We start from the raw sequence: 22,129 nt of genomic DNA on the forward strand, positions 1-22,129 counted from the left end.
AGGCAGGAGTGTGTTTGGCATGTTTGAGGAACATAAGGAGGCCAGTGTGGCTGGGAGGAGAGTAGTAGTGTGGTCAGAGATACAAGGGGGCACACAGATCATTTAGAGCCTTATCAGAGATGGTAAGAATTTGGGCTTTGCTATGGTCTGAATGTTTGTGTTCCTGCCAAATTGATACACTGAAATCCCTAAGTTGCTCGTATTAGGATGTGGGGCCTTTGGGAGATGCTTAGGTCGGGAGGGTGGAGCCTTCATGAATGGGATTAGCGCCCTTATAAAACAGACCCCAGAGAGATTCCTTCTACCATGTGAGGATATAGCGAGAAGAAGCTGTCTCTGGACCAGAAAGTGGACCCTCACCAGACACCAAACTTGCTGGCACCTTGATCTTGGACTTCCCAGCCTCCAGAACTGGGAGAGAGACATTTCTGTTGTTGATAAGCCACCTAGCCTATAGTATTTTTGTTACAGCAGCCCCAACAGACTAAGACAGGCTTTTACTCTGAAGGATGGGGAGCCGCTGCAAGTTTTAAGTAAAGGAGTCACTGGCTCTGGCCCACGCGTTTCAAGGATCGCTCAGACTCCTGTGTGGAGGTGCGACTTCAGGCAGGCAAGGGTGGCAGCAGGGCGAGAGATGCAGGTGGCTCCCACTAGGAGGTAGCAGTGCAGGTGGTGACAATGTTACATTTTGATAGAGAGAGAGACTGAAGCAACAGGATTTTCTGACAGATTGGATGTGAGGTGTGAAACGAAGAGAGGAACCAAGGATGGCTCCAAAGTCTTAAGCCTGGGGCATTGGAAGGATGGAGTTACCGTCTTCTGAGGCAAGGAAGCCCACAGAGAGAGCAGGTTTGGGGAAAATATGAGTTTAGTTGGAATACTGTATTAGTTATCTATTGTTACATAACAAAATACCCCAATATTCAGTGGCTTACGAAAACCACCATTTATTGTCTCATGGTTTCTGGGGGTCAGGAATTCAGGAGGCTTAGCTGGGTGGTTCTGGCTCAGGGTTTCTATAAGGTTCCAGTTAGAATGTCAACAGGGGCTTCATACATCTGAGGCTTAACTGAGGCTGGAACATCCACTTCCGAGACAGCTCACCCACGTGGCTGTTGGCAGGTGGCCTCAGTTCCTCACTACATGGGCCTCTCCGCAGGCTGCCTGAGCATCCTCATAACTGGGTAGCTGGCTTCCCCCAGGGCAAGGGATCCAAGAAAGGGAGAGAGAGCAACCGAGATGGAAGCCACAGTGTCTTTTTATGACCTTGTCCACAGAACTGCACACCATCACTTTCACTTTATTCTACTCATTAGACAGGAGTCACTGAGACCAGTCTACACTGAGGGGCAGAGGTTTTAGGCTCCACTTCTTGAAGGAAAGAATATTGGAATTTGTGGACATGTTTTAAAATGATCACAGGTGTATTAAGTTGGAGATATCCATTAGATATCTTAGTGGAGATGTCAAGTAGGCATTTAAATTTGCTAACCTGGGGTTCGAGGGAGGTCTGTACTGGAGAAACAAATGTGGGCGTCCTGGGCATACAGGTGGCATACACGTTGGGATCACCAAGGGAATGTACAGAAGGAGAGAAGAGAATCCAGAGAACTCATGGATTCCATTCCCTGGAAAGCTTATGAATCCTTTATTGTCACAGAAGGTAAGTTCCTTTGTGGTCACCATATCACACTGCAGAGGTTCAGAAACAGGCTTTCTCGGGGAAACTTTCAAAGTCGAGTCAGTAAGAAGAAAAGTGGGAGACCATCCTCTCAGCATCTCACGGAGAAGTGAGCCTGAGTGGTCTGCTGTGGATAAGTTGGCTTGATTTCCCGTGGAGGGCCTTGGCCCCCTGTTGCTCTGCTTCTCATGGTACAGCTTAAGGAAGTGGCCTGTCAGCCAGTCAGACTCCTGGGGCCCAGGCAGACAGGGCTTATGTGTCAGCCCTTTATAGACACTGCCTGGGGAAGCCGGCTCCCTGCTCCTGGGGGCTTTGGTGCTTTGCAAAGGCCCTACCTGCTAATACCATCACATTGGGGATAGGGTTTCAACATAGAAATTTGGGGGGGACACCAACATTCAGTCCACAGAACCTGCCCCTCTGTTCTAGCTGGTGAACATCCCTCGCTTCACCATTTCACAGGTCAGCAGTGCCTGCAGCGTCCACAGGCCTCTCCACCAAAACACATCCTCCTCTTGGTTCAAGACCATGCCACCTCCTGCACAGAGCCGTTCCTGCCCCTCCACCCCGGGGGGTCATCCTCAGTCTTTACATTAGACATTTGGACTCCTGATTACGTATGGTCACATGGTCTTTAATCACTTCCAGTGGGGTCGTTTTTCAAAATGAGACCGTGCATGTCACAAGGGCAGAGAGCAGCCTTCTATGTCCTCTGTCCCCAGGCACTCCCTGTTGAATTGCCCAGACAGAAGGCTGCGCATGAGCCTGGCTTAGGCAGGAGGGAAAGGCAGAAAAAGAGTAGATGCTCCTTCAAACAAACATATGGTGTAATTAGATTTTAGAAATATCAATCAATCCCGTTAATGAATTTTTAGAACTGTTTTCTTTCACAGATTTTTACCCACATGTGCTCTACAGCTCAAAAGGAAGTGATTTCTCAGGGTATCAAGGATAGAAAGATCATTTGCAGGGCTTCAGGAAAGGTTGGCTCAAGGATTCCACATCAGGAGCGAGGGGAAGTGCTGAGATGAAGAGGACAGATCCTAGGCCCTGACTGGTCTCAGTTCAGGCCGGTGCTCCTCCCCTTATGAATTGTGGGAGCTTGCACAAGTTAGCTGACTTCTCAGAGACTCAGTATCCTCCTCTTTAAAATGAGGGTGATAGTGGTGGTCTCAACCTCATGGGGCCAAGGAGAAGATAACAGAAGAAAATCACCGGGGATGCTTAGCATGGCTCCTACCCCAGAAATGCTCAATAGAAGGGAGCTATTATTATCATTATTACCATTCTTCAATCTTCTGAAGGAGGCAGGGGATGCTGGAACGGTAGGAGGTAGAGCCAGGCCTGCACCAGGAGGGAGAGTTGTTTTGAGATGAGGCTGATGGGAAATATAACAAACTCCCAGTGTGGATCTTTGAGCAGAGGGGCCTAAGATGAACTGTGGCCTGGGGTCAGGAGGACGAGAGGACTGAGGGCTGCCCAGAGCACCTGGGTGAAAGTCTTCAGAGCCAGAGGGGAGTGGCTGGGCTTTGTCTACAGCTGGATGAGAACCCTCTGAGAAGGAGGGGATAACGTGGTCAGTGAGACCCATGGAGAAGACAAATCTGGGGTCTGGGGTGAGGTGAGGAGCTGGGGACAAGGAGGGTGCTATAAACTGAGCAGAAAATGAAGACTGGGGCTAGGGTGGTGACTGCAAAAGATAAAGGGAAGGACAGAAACTAGAGATATTAGGGAGATGCAAGGGACATGACCAGGTAATGGATGAGGGAGGGAAGGAATGAATTAGTCTAAGAAGACAGTGAGGTCTGCTCCTTGCGTGGGATTCTGGTGGTCCACCAAGCAAGAACCACTTAGGTGTGTGCCGTGTGCCCGACCATGTTTACGCTGATGATGGAGTGGCCATTGTGCTGGGGAAGCTGGTCTGGGGAATGCGTTGAGAAAAGCTCTGTATATCCCCTGTGAGGTTGAAATGATATTAGGACACCCACCAGAGATGTCACAGAGACGCCACCATGGAGACTCATCTTTGACTTCCTCCCAGGGTTGGGTCCAGCAGGAGGGAGGCCTGAAAATTGGCCACCATGCTTGAGGGCTGTGTTGTGGACTTTTGGGGTTCTTCTTTGCTCCTTGGCCCCTCTCTCAGTGAGAATGCACAGCACTGGGGCAGACAGGAGCTGTGCACTGGCCGACACAGTGGCTGTGATCACTGGGTCCACAGAGGGGTAAGTAAATGTGAGTTGTGGCTGGCATGGGCCCTTGCAAGGGACGTAGTGTCCCCACTGCAGAGTGAGATCTGCTGTCAATTCCCTTCTCCCACATCCCTGCCCCTTACCCAGCTCTGGATATTAGCATCTTGCAAAGGGAGAGCTCTGTCATTAAACTCTCCTGTTTCCCATGAGGCGGAGAAGGTGGAGAGAGAAGATGCTTTGGACTCAGACCTGGATTTGAATCCAGGCTGCAAGGTTATTACCTGGGCAGTTTGTGACTTTACTTAACCCTCCTGTACAATATGCTAACAACTGGATAATAATGCCTTGATGACAGAGTGGATGCTAGCATAACGCGAGGCCTGCTACATAGCAGGTGCTCAGTAAAAGTCAGTTCCTCGTTTCTGCTCGTTTGGAGACTGGGACACTGGGGAACGTATTTTATGTCCTAAGATCAGACTCCCAGGAGGAGGGTGGGGAGGGCTGAGGCCACCACAGCCGTCTCTGCCCGCAGGATCAGCTTCGCCATCACCCAGCATCTGGCCCAGGACGGGGCCCACATAGTGGTCAGCAGCTGGAAGCAGCAGAACCTTGACCGGGCAGTGGCAGTGCTACAGGGGGAGGGGCTGAGTGTGACGGGCACCGTGTGCCATGTGGGGAAGGCCGAGGACCTGGAGAGGCTGGTGGCCACGATGAGGGGGAAGAGGTGAGAACACACACAGCCAGCCCACGGGAGGAGGGGCTCTAAGTCAAAACGCTCTTTTCCTTAACATATTCTTGGATATTTACTGTGTGTCAGACACACACTAACACCCTAGCACATTAGCATGTGAGGTGGTCAATGTTGTTCCAACAGCTTTATGGTGGGAAACACACCTAGTGAGGTTAAGTGGCAGGGAGGATTTTGAACTGAAGTCTGCCTGACTCCAAAACCCACATTCTTAACCTTAATTCTGCACCTGACAGGACCCTGCAGGGAACACAGGAACAGATGCCTGAAGCCCTGTGAAGCTGGGACAATGGCCACGGCAGGGGCAGCTCTGTGGACTGGAGTGAGGGAGATGCCAGACTGGGAGACCCATCATGGTCACTGTGTGAGTGGGTGCTGTTCAGGGGGCTTGCCAAGAAAAGTTTTTTTTTTTTTTTTTTTTTTTTTTCTGAGGAAGATTTGCCCCAAGCAAACATCTGTTGCCAATCTCTTCCTCCACTTTATATGTGGGTCACCACAGCATGGCTGACTAGTGGTATAGGTCCTCGCCTGGGATCCAAACCCAGGAACCTGGGCTGCTGAAGGGGAACGTGCCAAACTTAACCACTACGCCATGGGGCCAACCCATAAAGGTCATTTTTGAAGAGAGTCTTGAAGGGGAGTGGGAATTGGCCTGATATGTTTTCCAGAGAACAGACTCCAGGTATACAGGACTTAAAGAGTGACGATTCCCAGAAATGAGGGAGCGCTAAGGAGAGGGTTCTGCCTGGAAGTATAAAGAGGGAAAGGAGAGAGACCAGCAAGGTTCGGGGGAAATGCAAGTGACTTGGCAACTGTCCAGCATTCCCCCACAGTGAGTCTCAGGGTGAGAAATCAAGCAGGAGGCCCAGTGAAGCCAGCAGGAATCGTGGTTCATGATTCCAGGACCCACCCGGCAGGGACCTCTGATCAGCCAAGCCCTCCCAGATGACTGTGGGGGGAGGGAGGAAGTTTCTGGTCCACAGTTTCATCTCTTCCTCACCCTCTGTGCTGCCTCTGTCTTCCCCAGGCCCTGGAGCACAGTAGGGGCGTCAACCCCCTGGTGGGGAGCACCCTGGGGACCGGTGAGCGGGTGTGGGACAAGGTGAGGCCCAGGGAGCACAGAGCTGTGAGGTTCTCTGTCTCTCATGTCTACTCGCCCACCTGCGTGTGTTCCCAGCTGCCACCCATTTACCTTCAAGCCATAGCGTCGGCTTCCTTTGGGTAGAGCACACCTGGGTCAGTCTGCCCAGGTGGCCAATGATACCGCAGACCTTCTCTGCCATGCTCCAAACCAAGATGTGAGGGGACATACCCAGCTCTGGGCCAGATCACGTCTCCGGGCTCAGAAACCTGAGGCTGTCACAATCTGGACTCACTGGCACCCACTCTGATCCCGTCAGTCCAGCTGTCCCACAGAGCCCACCCTGGGCTATCATGGGGACACCTCGCCTGTCCACAGACACAGCTGAGAAAAGAGACCCCCATTTAGGCCCACCATCTCAGCCAGCATCCACCAAGCATTCCAGGGGCTCCTGCTGCCCCTGCTGTCCTGAGGGCCCCCTTGAGAAGGGCTGGCACAGTCCTGACCCTCCCCCCACACTGCGTCTACAGAGATGGGTCCTGTGGTCAGGGTGAGCCATTCCCACCTCACGGAGACGCCTTCCACTGACCACCCCTCCCTTCTCTCCTTCCAGATCCTGCCCCACTTTGTCTCTTGGGTTCTCACATTCCTGGCCTTCCTGGTCCAGCTATGCCCCCTCCCTCCCCAGCCCAGCCTCCAGCTTTTATGGGAAACTCAAATTTCAGCTCCTGCCCCTGAGCAGGGCCCCACACAGAGCTGGTGTTTACAGCCGGCTGGCTTGTGAAATCTCACCTCTGCTAATTAAAGCAGACACCGATACACAGCTTGCCCGACGTCCTTTCCTGGTACTGTTTGCACTGACCTCCTTTTCTGGAGGCTGATGTGCTGCAGAGTCTATGCAGCGAACGACAGCGAGGAGGTTCTGAAAACAAGTATTCCCGGTGGGCGGGCGGACGCCTCAGATCCCTCCGACTCCCCAACTCCGGGAACTCACCGAGAAGAGAAGCGCAGACCCCAGCTCCTCCCCACGGGACCCCAGGCGGGCAGAGGAGCCCAACCTCACAGCTTCCCTTCAGCCCCTCCTCTGATTTCAGATCCTGGACGTGAATGTGAAGGCCCCGGCCCTGCTGCTGAGCCAGCTGCTGCCCCTCATGGAGAAGAGGGGGTGAGGGTGGGGATCGTGGAGTTGGGGCGACTCTGCCTTGCTTTCCTCTATGCTAGGGGACACTTGGGGAAGGTGGCCCAAAGTGGGGCATCCCAAAGAGAGGAGGTAGAAGGACTGTGCTCTGGATGCCGGGATCTGTCTCCTGTTGCCTCCTGAACAACCTCTTCAGGCCACTTGGTCCGCAGGGGACGTGGGCAAACTGTGATGGGGAACATTTGGAGGGAATGTGCCCAACAGATTCCACACCCACAGAGGAGCCTGGATCACCTCTGATGAGCTCTGTCATCGAGAATGGCAGGGCAGCCAAAAAGGACAGGAGCCTTGTGGTGTAACCCAGAGCACCCAACCCCTCCAAAGAGGCCAGAGGAAGCCCCTGCTGCCCCCGGCTGTGCGCCTTCCGCCCGAGCTTCCGCCTCTCGGCTCCTCATCTCTTTTTGTCTGTCAGCACCCTTCCTGCTCCTGCTCCAGAGCTGGAATTGGAACTCAGGTGACTCTCAATGCATTTCCTTCCTAGGGAAGTGGGGCTGGCGAGCACTGCTCCGACCTCACGCTGATGGCTGCACGCTCCCAGGTCTGTTCTCCAGAGACCCAGCTGCTGTTTGATCCCTGCCCGTGTCACCAGGTCCAGGGAGTCCCAGAGTTTCCCAGTGGGGGAGGCGGTGTCAACACCCTCTCTGGTCCAACCTCCCCAAAGCCTTCACTTTTCCCCAGAGCCCCTGGCACCGTCCCTACTTCCCTTCTCCTTGTACCTCGGTTCTGTCTCTGCGTCACTTGGAAGCTTGTTTTCTGGAAGCATCTGGCTTCTCGGTTGTGCTCAACTTCCACCTCATCACCCCTGTCTGTCTCCTCACACCAGAGGCTCTGTGGTGCTGATTGCCACTCCAGCTGTCTATGCACCTCAAACAGTGAGTGGGGAGTTCTGGAATAGGGCAATGGAGTGGACATTAGGGTCAGGGGGAAGTGAATATAGATCCCATGTGATAATAAAATCCAAGTGCACGACACCGTACACTTATCCTGTCGCCACTTAAAATCACACTCACTACTATTATCTCATTCAGTCCCTGCAACCCCAGGGGTGCCATGTATGGCTGTACAGGTTGTTCACTGCACAAGGGCATTATCCAGTCCAGGGACAAGTGGTCTCCGTGCTCTGCTTGCCCAGCCATGCACCCTGGCATGGCGCTACATTCTTCTGAAGGGAGGGGATAGCTTTAATGGTTGCCTTCACCAAGTCAGCACCAGTGGGGCTACACCGGCTCAGAGGAGAGTTCCTTTTAAACTTCACACGAGGGGGCAGTACAGGCTATCAATGTCCCTACATGACATCCCTGTGACTATCACCAGGCAGAAATTGAGATGGAGAGGTCTGCAATGACCTGCCCCAGGTCCACCCGTCTGTGGCGCAGGGGGGATCTGGCCTGGGGTCTCTTCAGCCCACTTCCCTCTGGGTTGGGCCTAGGCACACACAGCCTCAGCCTTCCCGCTTTCTCTGTGAGCCCAGGCTTCTTCCTGCTCCCGCTCAGATTTTGTTCCTCCGTAATTCCCAGGGGTGGAGTAGCAGAAACGTCTGAGTCGGGTCTAAGAGCAAGCACGTTTGTCCCTGGAGGTCTAGCCAGAGCGCCTCCTCTCACCTGCAGGGTACTTTTCCTGTTTCTTTTCCCTTCTTAGACACTGGGGACCTACACTACCAGCAAAATGCCCTGCTGGGACTTCCCACATCCTGGGCTGTGGAGCTGGCCCCACAGGGCATCCAGGTTGCCTGTCGTTGGGACTCGTCATGATTGACTTCAGCAGCTCCCGGCTGCTCCCACACTGACCACCCTGTGCTTTCCCCAGCTGGCTAAGCCCCTCTGAGACCTGCACACTCAGGCCGCTCACTCTGAGGGCCTGGCCTGCAGCCTCTGAGACCAGCAGCCTCTCCCTCCTCTGTGGTAACAGTCTGGCAGAACCCCTGCCCCATCTCCAAGCAGGGCCATCTTCCCACAAAGGCGTGTGTCAGCCAAGGGCAGCCTCTCTTTTGCCCCCTCACGATCTTATCTAGCGCTGATCCTCTGAATTTTTCCAGGTTGAAGATAATCCGGCTCTGCAAAATTCCTTTAACAGCCTCTGCGGGTGGCAGCAGCAGGTTGACACAGGACTATAACTGCATCTTCACAAATCATCCCTTCCTTTCACCGAGTCGGGGTTGCAAAGCCTGGGAGCTGGGATCTGGTGGGCAGGAGGGGCCCCACCATATCCCTTAAGGGGCCTGGGAGGCAGCATCCAGGGGTGGAAGTGTGCTGGGCCCTCTGGCCAGGCAAGAAGGGCCAGAAGTCAGAGTCCGTTACTGCATGAGCGAGACCTCAGTTCTGTCCTCCTGCCAGCAGGGCAGGGCAGCCAGAGGACTTGAGGGACTCAGGTCCTTCCTGTGCTCTCCAGGCGCCAGCTACATCACCAGGAGAGCACTGTGGTGGCCAGCTTCTCCCTGGGGCTCTGATGTCCACCACCAGGACTGGAGGCTGTCGCTCTGAGTGTAGCTCCTGCGTTTTACCCTGGGACCCGAATGGAGATTGGATAGAAGAATGAAGGCCAGGCCCTCAGGAGGTGTCATGGGGAATTCTAAGACAAGTCTAGTGTAGGGCTAACAGGTGATGGGAGGGGAGTTGCTGCTGAGCAGCTACTGAGCCAAAATCTGTGTTTGATGTTTTTTTTATTGGCAATAAACTTGTTTTGAAACTCCTAACCTTGGTTTCCTTGTGAGGCTGGCCAATGCGAGCAGCTGCGTTGCCTACAGACATCATCCCTGCATCAGTTGTCCATTTCCTCATCACTGTCCCCATCCTCAAGGGGTCCTTCCTCCACATTTGTCAGCAGCACTTGAGCATCCTGAGATGCTAGAAAAGAGAAAGTCTTTGCCTGGGGACATAGGGAGGTGGTAATTAAATATCACGCCAAATTGCCCAGGAGCATGGCCAAGAGCCCGTCCCTCAGAAGGCCAGTGGCTCTAAGAGGAGATTCATCTAGTGGTCTCTCTCCCCACCCTCCACCTGGGAGCTGTGGAAATAATCCTGGACTAGGAATGGACGATCTGCTAAGAGTCCTTCCTCTGCCACTGTCTTTACCTTTCTGGGCCTCAGTTTCTCAGCTGTTAAATAAGGGGTTGGATTAACAATCCCCATGCCCTCCCACTCTGGCTTTGCCTGAGACTCACCCAGTGTTGCCTGACCCCCAGCCTCCAGGTCACAATTGTCTCTGTGGTTCCAGCTCCCCTCAGCATGTGCCACCCTGAGTCCTGTCACCATCACAAGGTGATGGCCTCTCTCATAACCAGGTTCTTCTCAGGGAGTAAAGAGAGCTGGGGAAATCTGGAGCCCTCAAGGAGTGGTGGCTCAGACCCCCAGCACCATTCCACATAGGGGATGCCCTCTAGTCCAGCCACTGTTACACTCCAGTCCTTCCTGCCTCCTCCTCTGAGCTCGTGCCACTAGCTCTGCCACCTTCATCAATGCCACTGTGACCCTTCCCTCACACCCCTCCCTTGGCCGGCCCAGTCCCCCAGGTCCCTCATTGCTTTTCCCCAATGGCGTTTTAAAACTGCCACCACTCTTCCCTGACAGCTTCACTTCTGTTCACTCTAAGCAGTGACTTTGCTGCGTACTTCACGGAGGGAGCAATGGCGAGGAGATGGTACTTGTCAGCTTTCCCCTCGCTGGTCTGACGCCTGCATCTGCTTCTATTCCTGTCTGAAAGCTCACGCCTTAGAGAAGGAGGCGTACCTTCCCTCTCCAGGGGAATCCTTCCGTGTCCACTTGGGATCTTATCCTCTCCCACCCCTCTGGGCACCTCTGTCTGGGAACCATCTTCTCTCTTATCTGCAGCTTCAAACTCTCAGAGCTCTTTAAAGACAAAACAAAACCGTGCCACAAACAAAACTCAAGCTCTCCTCTCTCTAGTTATCCTACAGCCATCCTGTTATTTCACTCCTCCCTTTAGTCCCTCTCTCCTGTGCCCTCTGCAGGTTTTTTCGTTTTCAATGCACTTGCTGAGGTTTTATTTTCCTGTTTTTTCGGCTGTTTAGGAATTTAGCATGCAGATCCTTGCTGTTCTCTGCAGACTCAAAGACTCAGTGGAGTCTTCAAGGATTTTTCCCCAGGCCCAGAGGAAAGCTTCTGAGCCTGCTGCTATCTTATTGTTTTTCTTTTCTTTTTTTCTCAGAAATTGACCATTTCTGCACTACTCCTATCATGTGTCTGCTACCGTGGGCTTAACTCCCTGCCCGATTGCTTATTCCATCACTTCAGTCTGCTCCGGGGAAATTTTTCTTAGGTCTCTGGAGACCCGGGGAGGGGATGTCTGTCATGGATTTCCTTTCCGGTTCTGGAAACAAGTTAGTGTCCATAAGTGTCACCTTCTAGACGAGCTTCCAGGACACACTCATGACCCTTCTCAAGAGAGTTGGAAGTGTGCTACCCCTTGGACAGCTCACAGCAGGACTGGGTAGGCTTTCTCTGCCTGACATTTTGGGGCCTCAGTGGTCCCTCCTAGGGTTCCAGCCAGGCAACATGGCTTCCCCAACTCTCCTCCGGTTGGTGTCTCAAGGCTCTTGAAGGGGGAACCTGTATCCCACGGCCCCAGCCGTGAAGCATTTGGCCACCATGGTAAGGAGTCACGTCTGGATCTGAGAAGTAGGAAAGTCACCCACCCACCTAGAGAGCGTGGGAATTCACAATATTGGAATCCCTTTTGTAGGGTCTCCAAAATATGGATTGGGATTCCCAAGCTATCTGTATGTCTACATGTGGAAGAAGGGTCATAACAAGTCATAAATCCTTATTTCTGTGGCTTCACCCCATCTGTTCCCAAGGAGCTCCATGGGCTTCACAGACTATTGCAGGAAGGACCTTTCTCATCCTCTCTACACATTCTTGCTTCTGCTCATAAAAGAGGGTACTTTGTTCAACCCTTTCAGAAGTGCTGGTGAGGAAACTCCCACCTTTCACTCCGCTGCCTTATTTACTTCTCCCAGTGTTCTGAGGAGTAGACAAACTGATTGGTCCACATTACCAATGGTGGCTTACAAAAGCAAGACACTGTCCCGTGTCTCTTCCCCCTTGGACCGCCTGCACTTAGGCATGATAGGTGTAAGTCACATTTCTACTCTCTTGCAAGCAGAGCTTGCTTCTGCTGTACCTAGCCAGGTCTCTGCTCTGGGTTAATTTTACCTGAAACTTGCTGGGGACATCAGGTCAGCCTTTCTCTGCCAATTACCTTCAATTTAGAGAGGAGGTGGTGGAAACCTCATTCTCCAATTCAGCACTAACAGTATGAAGGTGACCTTGGCTTTGAGTCCATCTGTCTCCTTCCATATAATTCTCAACTGCTTAGAACCCACTAAGGAAGGAGGTGAGTGATTAGCATCCATGACTGTGCCATAGTAGGAAACATTTCCTTCCTCTCTGCTCCGTTGTGACGTGGTGAGAACTTCTGGCTCTGCCAAGGCTGTCCAAAGGATGAAACTCCTGCTGGTGCCACCGTTGCTTATGACCATGGATGTTGGCACAGATGTGGGGTACACACGTCCGTGCTAAGTGTGCTACATCTCATTTGCTGCCACAACCTGTCATGTCACCTCTTATTTCTGCAAAAGCCAAAGGACTTGACTTCCATTGCCATAGGAAGAGCAGGTACCAGTTCTTGAGAGAGCTTGTGTTCTCAAAGACACAGTGCTTCCATGTGTTTATTTGTTTCTTTATTTATTACATAACTTAAACATTTTTATAACTTTTGTAATCTCCCCTTAAGTTCTCAGGAGTTCTTGGGGTTGCACTGGAAAAAAGCTAATGACAGTGTCATGCAGGATCACTGAGAAGTCAAGATTCTTCTAAGACTGCTTGTTCAATTGGGCTTAGCCATTGCTTTTTAGACAATGATGGGTTCATCTGCTCCTTTGAGGCTGGCTTCCTTGCTTTTCCAGAATTATACAGAAATTTCTGAATGTATCATTGCTTTTAACAACAGCAAGATGCCCCAGCTCCATCTTGATTCTTCTGCCCTTGTAAGGCAGCCCTTAGAGATGCTGTGGTTCCTGCGGTAAAATAGAGTGAAATGCAATGAGCCACAGAGATGTCTGCGCAGCCACATATAACATGTGCTACTGAGTAAAGCAAGAAGCAGAGTGAAATTTACATCACAGTACCACTTATGTAAATGAAAAAGTATGCGCGCAAAATGGCAATGCGTATTTTAATAAGAATGTGTACCAATCAAGAGCTACAAGTCAAGTGTGTTAGAGTGGATCCCTTTGAGAGGAGGAATATAGGAATAAAGGGTGGAGATAAAAAAGAACTAATGAAGCAAGAGGAGACAGATGCTCCATGTGAGGAAGTCAGGGAGCTGCTGGAGGAATAAAAGCAAACCCTGGGAGTCAGGAAAAGTCACCATAGGTTGTGTGTGTGTGAGAAAGTACTGATTGTGGAACTTGATGGTTGCTGGTGCCCAGAGAGAGAGAAAATTTGCACAAGGAGCCAGGAGCATTCTGGGAGGAGGGCAATAAGACTCACATCCTTCTTGATGGATTTAAAATCAGAGTTACCCGGGGCAACCTGACCGAGGTCCAGTAGAGCTTCTAGCATATAATATAGGTGAACATGTTCACTATCTCCCAGTAGGGAAAGATTTCTTTAACAGGATGCAAGAATACCAGCCATACAGGAAAGATTAATACATTCGCCTACATTAAAATTAAGAACTTCTTCTTATCAAAAGACACTATTAAGAGGATAAAAAAAAGTAAGCCACAGAGTGGGAGAAAAACAACTCAAACAACAAACAACTCAAAATGAAATGGGCAAGAGGCTAGAAGACTTGACCAAACAGGATTTCCAGATGACCCATACACATATGAAAAGGTGCTCGACCACCTTAGTAATCAGGGAAATGCAAATAAAGAAACACAATGAGATACCACCAGAAAGTTAGAAAAAACCTGTGTTTTTTTTCAACAAACACAGTGTTGGTGATGATGGGGAGCAACAGGGGCCCAAATAAACTTCTGGGCCAGTTTAAATTGCTATCACTATTATGGAAAATAGTACAGCATTGTCCACTGTAGGGGAGGAAGACATTTCCTCTACCCTCTCTGGGTCCTTCTGGCCAGACAATGAATTAAATTCACATGAGACAGAATAACAGGAGAAAATTAAACAAAGCTTTATAACATGTATACATGGGAGAGGCTCAGGCAAACTGAGCAACTCAGCCAACTGGCCGAGGCTACTACTGTTTAAGTATCTTCAGCTGCAGACAAGGAGGACGTTTGGGGTAGTGGTTTGGGGCTTCAAAGGGGAGGAAGGCAACCCACATGGAAATGGAAAAGCAAATGTTTGGTAAATAGAACTTTGATAAGAGTAGGCTTAGAAAGGATCCTCCCAGTCTACTGGAACCCAAAGTTACCTATGGTGATGACCTGTCCTGGGGACAGGCCTTTGTTTTAAATTTCTTTTAGGCAGTTGGGGGGAAAGGTCAAATGTTCTTGCTGAGTCTGAGCCTTTATTGTCTGCAGCTCGAAATAGTCCACGTACCAGAGTGGCGCATCTTGGGGTGGCCTGCCCTGAACCCCATCACCACTAAAGACGAACATTCCTTATGGAACAGCAGTTCCTCTTCTAGATACACAGACAGAAATGTGTGCACTTGAGTTGCTTCATTTGTAAAATGGACCTAAACTGAAACAACCCAATGTTCATCAGCACCTGAACACATAACCAAATTGTAGTCTAGTCACATAATGGCATACTCTACAGATATGAAAAGGAATGAAAGGAAAATACATGCAATATCATGCACTGTATATATACTCAGATGTAATATTGAGTGAAACTAGCCAGTCACAAAATAGCACATGTTGTGTGATTCCGTTTATGTGAAATTGAAAAGAAAAGACACCAAACTAAACCATACACATAAGGATACACTGAGTGCTTAGGTGGTGGAAATATAAAAAGCAGCAAGGCAGTGATGGCTATAACAGTTGGGATATTGAAGGCAGGGCAGTGGAGAGAAGGGGCACATGGTGATGGGGGGAGGATGAAAGGGCTTTGGGGTGCTGGCAACATCTGCTTATTGGCCTGGGTGGTGGTTACAAGGGTATTATCTTGAGATGATCATTGTACTTGCTGGACATTTTTGTTTTGGGTGCACCTTTGTATGTGTGCTCTACTTCGCAATTTAAAAGTAAAAAAATGACTCCACCTTCAGAGCAAAGGAAATATAGATGTTTGATGTGGACCTGCTTGCAAGTCCACTCATATAGTGGTGCATCACTTAATGATGGGGACACATTCTAAGAAATGCATCGTTAGGTGATTTAGTCATTGTGTGAACATCACAGAGTATACTTACACAAACCTAGATGATATAGCCTACTACACAGCTAGGCTGTATGGTACCAATCTTAAGGGACCACCATTGCATATGCGGTCCATCATTGACCGAAACGTCATGGGGGCATGACCGTAGTTGTAGGATTTTTTTTCCTTGTGGATTGATGGGAGAAAGTGGTGGTGCTTTATTCTCTGGTATTACAGTTGGAGCCATTTTTCCGTCCTTCATCTTTCTGCCGGGACTTTTCAGCACCCGTTTGGCAGCTGATGCTGAGAACTCTGGCTCTGAAAGGGAATTCAACGACCTGGTTATCTCTCTGAGGAGAATCAAGTCTGATCAAGTTCAGAGTATGCATCAAGGATTCAAATTCTCTAGATGGGGCATTATACCCCACAAATGCTGCTCCAAAGAGTCTGTAAAGAAATCATAGCTTCCTCCCGGGGACCAGGAACAGCAGTGTGTGGACATGGAAGTTGGTCGCGATACAGCATGGCAGCAAATGTTGATTCAGTTGGTACAGACTGGATCTCAGATCCAGTGCTCTGAGACAATTGACTTGGGAATCAAAACTGCTAAAGATGAAGATGGTAAGCCATTTTTAAAGGTTGCATGGTCTAGGATTCTTAGAATTGTGGGCTATCTTTCACGTTTGTCCTGCGTGATAAACTGTAGAAAGTAGATATGGAAAGAGAGCGAATTGATTAGGTCTAATACTCACCATACACCATCAGAGACCACTGACCACAAAGAAATTCCTTTGTGTTTTTATTCCGGTCATATCATGTTTATATAGTGTTTAGGGAAAATTCTTTAAGGGAGGACTGTGATCGATAGTTTAAACATTTTAACAAATGGTCCAGAATACTTACATTTCAGTTTGGGAGAAAGTGATAAATAATACCTGTGAGTCTGTGGGGGCAGATTGGCTCAAGCAAGTTTATAAACCATAGTTTATGAGCGATTTTACAAAACCCTAAGATGTACTTACGGATTATTTTAAAACAAAATATCCCATTTGTACCTAAGCAGTATATACAATATACCGCATGTACGGTTCAATTTCTGACAGTTCTGTCTGTTAGGGATTTCACTATAAATGTTGAAGTGAAAGCAGGTTAGGAATAGGGTTTGTGGCATGGGTTGACTGTTGCCAGTGCTGTTGTTACTCCCCTAGATTTCTGCCTATCTGGTTCCTCTGTCCTTGATCTCCCTCAGACCATTCTTTCCTACTAGAAAGAGGCACGCACGTGTCTCAAATAACTGATATATTGTCAAAATAAAAACTGTAATTGATATGTACATACCAAACTTGCCACCCCCATCTGTTTTTTTTTTTTTTTATTTTTTCCTTTTTCTCCCCAAAGCCCCCCAGTACATAGTTGTATATTTCTTGTTGTGGGTTCTTCTAGTTGTGGTATGTGGGACGCTGCCTCAGCGTGGTCTGACGAGCAGTGCCATGTCCGCGTCCAGGATTCGAACCAACAAAACACTGGGACGCCTGCAGCGGAGCGCGCGAACTTAACCACTCGGCCACGGGGCCAGCCCCTGCCCCCATCTGTTTTTATATCTACATGGCTGTATATATTTTTATCCACCAATCGTATCTCTCTTTCTACCTATCTGTCTAGATAACTGGCAATTTCCTGTGGTTCAACTAAGTATCTATCCCTTCATCCATCTTGCTATCTGTTCAAATAAGGACCTGTTCTCCTTAGAACCCAGCTGTTCCAAACAGTCATCTCATCCCCTCCTAAAAGGGGTGGAGAGGGCGGGTGGTGTTGGCCCGTCTGAGCTGGAGCTCCAGGGCTGCTCCACCTGCCCATCTTATACCTGTCAAACGTGTGTCTGGCACTGAGAGTGACAAGTGTTCTACCAGGAGTGCCCAGAACAGGGAGGGGTCCACAGCCTGGATGGCTCTGGGAAAAGGACGAGAGGGTGTGTGTGAAAGGAAAAAGGGTGAGTGGAAGTGTCTCCAATCTTTAATTCTGTTCCTGAATGGCTTACCCTCTGGGCCCCAGGCCCTTATCAGAGGCTCCCTTTGCTTCCTTCTCTTCTGCTATTGGCTATTCCTGGGAGCAAGCCTTCACATCCCCAACAGCAGCCAGCTAAACAAACAGGAGCCGGCATCTCTTCTTCCCAGAATAACCTTGGTCTTCCTACCTTCTGGAGACAAGTCAGGCTGACCCGGGGCTCTTACCAGATTAGTGCTGGAAATGTGCAGTTGTGTTTGGGGGCAGGGATACCTCAGTTTTAAGGCTTCCTCCCAGCTTTCTTGCTAGAAATAAGGCCAAAGTTTCCATTACGATTTTGGATCAGAGGCAAAAGAGACAATTTGGCCCAACTGGTGTCAAATTGGCCAAAATGCATAGTTGGTTCAAAGCCCCAAATTTAAGGAGTGCATTTTACTCATCTTTACTAGTGAAACTTTTAACAATTATAGCCAAATATTCCATGTAGTCGAATGGAGATGTAGATTTTAAAAACTTTTAGGTTCCATGACATTTCTAAATTTTTTCAATAAGGGTAAATTTTTAAAAGACTTTTAAATCAGATGCTTGGTTAAACAGGAGGCTGCTTATCATGAACTTAACACACCATTCAGGACTAGAATTGGACATTTACCAACAATCGCATTTTCTTAAACAAAATAGAGACATGTGGTTCCAAAAATGTATGTTTATTTGTGGGGGAAATGGAACAAACACTCAAAGGTGGAACTTTTCTGGAAAATCTGAGTCATGTAGTTGTGTATTTCTAAGAGGATCCATGTGCCATCAGCAGAACCCAAATTATTTAAGTATTGAACCTTCTTACTATGCTCTATGCTGGGCAGCCCCCAGCACCTCTACTGCTCTGGGCTCAGGTGGAACTGAGGATGGTTTGGTTGCAGAGGCAAAGGGAATGGACCAGCTACTGAAAGGTAAATCCAATATAAGCTATTATGTTATACATGATATATCATTTTAGTTGGTAGTGGTTTTGAATCAAATATCTGTAAATGCCAAGAGTAAAACAACTCTTCAACATACATAGTTGCTGCTGTATTCAATAGGGCTTGGATTCGTGTTAATTCACTAATTTGTTCACCAGTTTCTGTTGAGAACGAAATATATGCCAAGTTCTACCATAGGGCTTGGGGATGGAAAACCAACTGGTCTCTGACCTCAGGGTGCACCCAATCTTGTAGGTAAATGGATATATTGACACATCAGAGCATGGTGAGTGCTGTAACTGAGAAAGAGCTGGGTTTGTGGCCATATGGAGGATACGCCTACAGAAGAAGTACCACCTCCTAGTCTAGGCGGGACTACAAGAGTTGGAAACTAAGATGCACAGGGTTAAGGCAGGAGAACAAGAAGGAGAATGGCATTCCTGACAGAGGAAACAGCATGTGTAAAATCATGAGGCATTTAGGGAACTTGGTTTGGTATACCTGGCTCAGACACATAGAAGAAAGAGCAGTGAAAAATGAGGATAGAGATATGAGCAGAAGCCAGAGCAAGAAATCCCTCAATGTCAAGTCGCCAATATTGGACCCTATCTTGAGGACAAGGGAGAGTCAATGGAGGAGGTTTTTCTAATCCTTGTTTTATGAATGAGACCACCCTGTGTGGCTCCCAGCTTTATGCAAGAAGCTCGGATTGAGTTCCTGGCCACGTTCAGGCCTGAGGCATGATCTTCTGTCCCATGCAGTTTTCACAACTCCAACCTCTATGTCAAGGCTCTCCATTCATTCGTCATTGAGCATATACTCTGTGCCTGGCATCATGCTGGGTAACATCGATACAAGATGGAATAAGAAAGGTGACTTGATTAATATAGTATTCTGCTATAACAGATAAAATCCAAAATTGTAGTGGCTTAGCACCCGGGTCAGAAAACTACCACTCACAGGCCAAGTTCAGCCGACTGCCTGTTTTGATAAACAAAGTTTTTTTGGAACATAACCATGCTTATTCATTTCTGTATTGTCTGTGGCTACTTTCCCTCTGCAATGGCAGAAGAGCAGTTGTGATAAAGACCATGTAACCTGCAAAATCTAAACATTTACTATCTGGGCCTTTACAGAAAATTTTGCTGACCCTTGACTTAGTGTGATAGAAGTTTATTTCTCTTTTATATAAAGTCTAATTGGAAGCAGAGAGTTCTGCTTTACAGAATTATTCAGAGACTCAGACTGATGGAGTCTCTGCCATCTTTAACATATGACTTCCGAGCTAACCCCGACACCAGCATCTGGGAACCCAAGAGGGGCAAGAGGGCATGGAGGATGATGTGAGAAGGTTTTATGGGCCAAACCTGGAAGCGTCGAACAACACTTCTACTTCCACTCCATTGGCCCGAGCTCAGCCGCATGGCCCCAGACACGGGGAGTCTAGGAAGCAGTGATCCTGGCTGAGCCGCAGCCCTCCAGTGATGACTCTACACCACGGAAAGGGAATCCGAGTTTTTGGTGAAAAGCCACTCACAGCACACTCCCTGCTTAGGAAACCTGTGCTTCCAATAGGACAACCACAGGTGCACGAATAATCAAAGTGCAGTCTTTTAAGAGGCTTAAACCTTGATGACTTCATCAACTAGCCCAGTAATTACTGAGCTTAACAGAGTACATTATAATAAAATATGTGACAATAGTACAAAGATGAGACATAGTTTCTATTCTCATTACTGTCTAACAGAGGGGAAACATCAAATCTACACTTAATGAAACTAAGTAAAAATATTTATTAGGTATCTGCCATATGCTGTACTAGACCTTTTGAATAGAAGATCTCTTTGAATATGTGCCCTGGCCAGAGGAAGCCAACACCAGATTCATCTGTGCTGGCCATGTGTCTTCCCACCTCTGCTTCTCCTCCCTCCTGCCAGCTGTGATTCTGGGGGAGCAGAGGCAGCCTGGTAAGAGGGAAAGGAGGAGCTCTAGCTGGAGAAACAGAACACGCCCACTCCCCTTTCCCTGATAAATGCTTCCAAGGTGAAGCTGACTCAAGATGAGAGGGAAGAAGCTGTCACTTAGACTAGATTCTGGAATTTTTATTATAATTTTTATTACCATATTGGACTGGACCAATTAATTACGAAAGTGATTCTTGTGTCTGATTCTTGTGTCCAATTAATTACGAAAGTCACTGTTCTTGTGACTGAAGGGAACCAGAGGGCTTTTATTGTCTATGAGGAATTTCACCCAGGGGAAGGATAGGGGGTTGGAACAGGGAACAACAAAGCTGTTTTGCTGTTTTGCTGGTTATCTTGCCAGTACCATTTGCAAACACCGGGATCCACAGGATTAGCTGAAGCAGTAAATGAATTTATTAAAAGGTTATTAGGGAGCTCGTAGAACCTCGGGAGGCTGGAGAACCAGGCTGGAGGCTAAACCTCCAGGTACGTTGCCCACACCAAACCACAACACTGGCTTGATAGGGAAGCCGTTATCACCATGGATCCCAAATACTCCAGTTTGCTCTGAACTGAATGCCAGGGACTTTCCATCACTGCAACTGCCGCTGCTGCCAGCATAATTGCTGTGCCTCTGTCAGGAACCCAACCTTGAGACCATCACAGCTTCTGAAGGCTGACTGATGCCGCAAAAAGAGGAATCTGGGCAGGGCCCATTTCATTTACTTCTGAATGGAAGTCTTGCGTGAGCTCCTCTGATGGGTGGAGCGAATGCCTGCCTCCTACTGCGGAGGAGGCAGGGGAAGTCATTTTCCGGCTAGAGAAACTGAGGGTGGGCACTCATAAGTGAGAAATTCTCCAAATATTAGAAGAGTCTTCAAAAGGTGCCAGCCAGCCAGAAGACAATCAGTGGTTCAGGTTTCAACACAAGTGTAAAATTAAGTGTATATCTGGGACATATGGGAGGCAGTTTTATAGAACAAAGATTGGTGGTTCTAAACGCAACAACTGGTGACCTTGGGCAAGTTATTGAACTTCTTTGTATCTCATTCTTTCAATCTATCAAATGAGAGACTAGACTAATTTCTACGGTCCCATTTTCAGAAGGAAACACAGGAGTATTTGTACTTGTTAAATACTTTCAAGCCAATCAGAACTTGAGGACAAGCTTCTGCCCTTCCACAAGTTTTGAACACGGGAAGGTGGCATGGGGGCAGATGTGGAAATGGGGACAACTTCAGTAAAGAACAGTCTAATCTCAGACTCTATCATAGGACACTGGATTATATAAGGACTCACTGAATCCCAGTTTGCACTTCGGGCTGGCTCTTGGGCACAGCTTTGCTGCGCTGTCTTCCATTTACTGCTGGTGAAGACAGTGGTGGCTGATATTCTGAAAACACAAGCACACTGAGGCTTGCTGAGCTTGATCTGCTCCTGATTCATCCCTGTCCCATCTCCTAGGTTCCCTCACCCTCTCAGACTGCCCAGAAGTCCTTTGTTCTCTCAGGTAATTTTAACTATTGATTGCTAGAAACTCAGACTTATACGACATAGTCACCTTCAAAGACTATCTTAAAGTGTTACAGCAGAATTCCTCAGAAGTGGGGGGCAAGTGCTCCCACAAATACCAGTGGTATCCCAAAAAGGATTAAGTTTTGCTTTTGTTTTTAAAAGAAAATCATTCTGGGGCCCTGTGGCCGAGTGGTTAAGTTCGAGCGCTTGGCTTCGACTGCCCAGGGTTTCACCGGTTCAGATCCCGGCTGTGGATGCGGCAACGCTCATCAAGACATGCTGAGGCACAGTCCCACATAGCACAACCAGAGGCATTCACAACTGGAATATACCACTATGTACTGGGGGACTTTGGGGAGAAGAAGAAGAAGAAAAAGAAAAGATTGACAGATGTTAGCTGAGGTGACAATCTTTAAAAAAGAAAATCATTCTGTACTTTCCTGGTTCTGGAAAAGTTCCCTTAGATCCACATTGGTGACACTCAATGGTC

The 22,129-nt window shown here is 48.7% G+C and overlaps 1 pseudogene; it reads left to right on the forward strand.

Annotated features, from left to right (window-relative positions):
- The first annotated feature begins 1,614 nt into the window (after positions 1 to 1,614).
- On the forward strand, positions 1,615 to 8,648 carry LOC106840719 (dehydrogenase/reductase SDR family member 2, mitochondrial-like; annotated as a pseudogene).
- Positions 8,649 to 22,129: the final 13,481 nt, after the last annotated feature.

The sequence above is a fragment of the Equus asinus genome, chromosome 2 (assembly GCF_041296235.1).
Source record: "Equus asinus isolate D_3611 breed Donkey chromosome 2, EquAss-T2T_v2, whole genome shotgun sequence".
NCBI classification, from domain to species: domain Eukaryota; kingdom Metazoa; phylum Chordata; class Mammalia; order Perissodactyla; family Equidae; genus Equus; species Equus asinus.